This window comes from Penaeus chinensis, chromosome 38, assembly GCF_019202785.1.
Source record: "Penaeus chinensis breed Huanghai No. 1 chromosome 38, ASM1920278v2, whole genome shotgun sequence".
NCBI classification, from domain to species: domain Eukaryota; kingdom Metazoa; phylum Arthropoda; class Malacostraca; order Decapoda; family Penaeidae; genus Penaeus; species Penaeus chinensis.
The window spans coordinates 16270488-16272987 of record NC_061856.1 but is presented as its reverse complement, the minus strand read 5'-3'; the positions used below and the strand labels follow the sequence as shown (position 1 = coordinate 16272987).

The window sequence follows — 2500 nt, the reverse complement described above, 5'->3', positions numbered from 1 at the left end:
TCCCTCTCCCTCTCTCTCTCTCTCCCTCTCCCCTCCCTCTCTCTACTCTCTCTCTCTCCTCTCCCTCTCTCCTCCCTCTCGCCTCTCCCTCTCCCTCCTCCTCTCTCTCTCTCTCTCTCTCTCTCTCTCTCTCTCTCCCTCTCCCTCTCCCTCTCCCTCTCCCTCTCCCTCTCTCTCCCTCTCCCTCTCTCTCCCTCTCCCTCTCCCTCTCCCTCTCTCTCCCTCTCCCTCTCCCTCTCTCTCCCTCTCCCTCTCTTCTTCCCCCCTCTCTACCTCTCCCTCTCTCTCTCTCTCTCTCTCTCTCCCTCTCCCTCTCCCTCTCCCTCTCCCTCTCCCTCTCCCTCTCCCTCTCCCTCTCCCTCTTCCTCTCTTTCCCTCTCCCTCTCTTTCCCTCTCCCTCTCCCTCTCCCTCTCCCTCTCCCTCTTTCTCTTTCTCTTTCTCTTTCTCTTTCTCTTTCTCTTTCTCTTTCTCTTTCTCTTTCTCTTTCTCTTTCTCACTCTCACTCTCACTCTCACTCTCACTCTCACTCTCACTCTCACTCTCACTCTCCCTCTCCCTCTCCCTCTCCCTCTCCCTCTACCTCTCTCCCTCTCCCACTCTCTCTCTCTTTTGTTTTTCTTTCTCCCTCTCCCTCTCCCTCTCTCTCCCCATCTCTCTCTTTTGTTTTTCTCTCTCCCTCTCCCTCTCCCTCTCCATCCCCATCTCTCTCTTTTGTTTTTTTTCTCTATCTCTATCTATATCTCTTTCTCCATATCTCTCTATCTTTTTCTCTCTAACTCTCTCTCTCTACATCTATATATTTTTACCTTTCTTTCTATCCCTCTTTCTGTATCTTTGATCTCTAACTCTAGCTCTATTCTCTCTCCCTCTCTATCTCTAACTCTTTTTCACTTACTATCTTTCTCTCTATTTCTCTCTTGCTTACTCGTATAATGCATCTTATTTACCCTCTATATCTCTCAGTCCCTATCACTTATTCCTATTTCCTGATCAAAAATACATGAACTACAATATTTATCAACTGTAAATTCCTACTGAAAATAAACTTTTGCGACTAAAAACTTTAAAACTAAAAAGTCTTCATACACCCTTAGCCAATATCACATGAGGCCCTTAACCCAATGCCGCCAAGGAAAATGAATAAAAATGGGAGAAATGCTGTGCTCATTTTCTATATCTTTTATGAAATGTCTCTGCACATAGATGGTTCTTCTAGTACTTAGCCCCAAAGGAGTGAATTAGTAGACCTTGTGACCCTACCTTTAACTAGTGCTATGAATATCAATGGTGTTATTTTTATTATAAACATTATAATTACTATAATGTTATAAACAATAGTAACAGCAAAATAAGATAACATAAAATGTTTTCGTAATTCAAAGAAAAGGGTAAATGGGCGAGACAGGCAGTACTCGTAATTGGCTCACTGGTGACTTAGTACAAGTGTAGCCATCTATGTGTAAAAACAATCAAACAAGTAACTCACAGTGGGCATAGCATGTACGTATACGTCATGCCCGTCAGCATTGGGTTAACAGTGAAGTATGAATTAACCAGTGCCATAACTCATCCATAAATTTTTTTTCAAGGGAACCAGAATGACAGGAGGGGGAGGAGGAGGAGGAGGAGGAGGAGGAGGAGGAGGAGGAGGAGGAGGAGGAGGAGGAGGAGGAGGAGGAGGAGGAGGAGGAGGAGGGGAAGGGGAAGGGGAAGGGGGAAGGGGAAGGGGGAAGGGGAAGGGGAAGGGGAAGGGGAAGGGGAAGGGGAAGGGGAAGGGGAAGGGGAAAGGGGAAGGGAAAGGGGAGGGGGAGGGGGAAGGGGAAGGGGAAAGGAAAGGGAAGGGGAAGGGGAAGGGGAAATGGAAGGGGAAGAAGGACATGGAAGAGGAATAGGAGGGGGAGGAGGTGATGCAAAGAAGAAAGCAAATGAGTTGTACAAAAAGGATAAAGAATGAAGAGAAAAAAGGAAAGAAGGAAAAGAAAAATGAACAAATATATCAAGGAAAAATTTAAAGAAAAAAAAATTAGCAAAGAAAATGAAGGTATAGAAAAGAAAACAAAAGAAAATGAAGGTACAGAAAAAGGAACAAAAGAAAAGATAAAAAACAATTGAAGGAAAAGCAAATAAGGTGAAGAAGAAAAATCATCAAGTGTTTTTTATGAATAACACCAGCCCATCTAAAAAGTCTTAATACACTCTCAGAATGAATGAACCAGTGCCACAATTCATGAAAGTATATAAAATTGTCTTTTATAAATTTAAAGACTGTTCTAAAATATTCTTTGTCTCAGAGCTTGTCCTACAATTTTTTATTCCTTGGTCTAAGACTGTCCTAGTGATTTCATTAATGACTTGCCCCATTGCCACTTTTCAAAGATAAAATCTTTAACTAGAACTAACATTCTCTCTCTCTCTATCTCTCACTTCTCTCTCTCTCTCTATCTCTCACTTCTCTCTCTCTCTCTATCTCTCACTTCTCTCTCTCTCTCTATCTCTCAC

General features: G+C 43.2%; 1 protein-coding gene across 2 annotated transcripts in view; it reads right to left on the bottom strand.

Annotated features, from left to right (window-relative positions):
- Positions 1–2500, bottom strand: part of LOC125045822 (uncharacterized protein KIAA0513-like) — a 43273-nt gene that overhangs the window by 26782 nt on the left and 13991 nt on the right. The window lies entirely within an intron of this gene.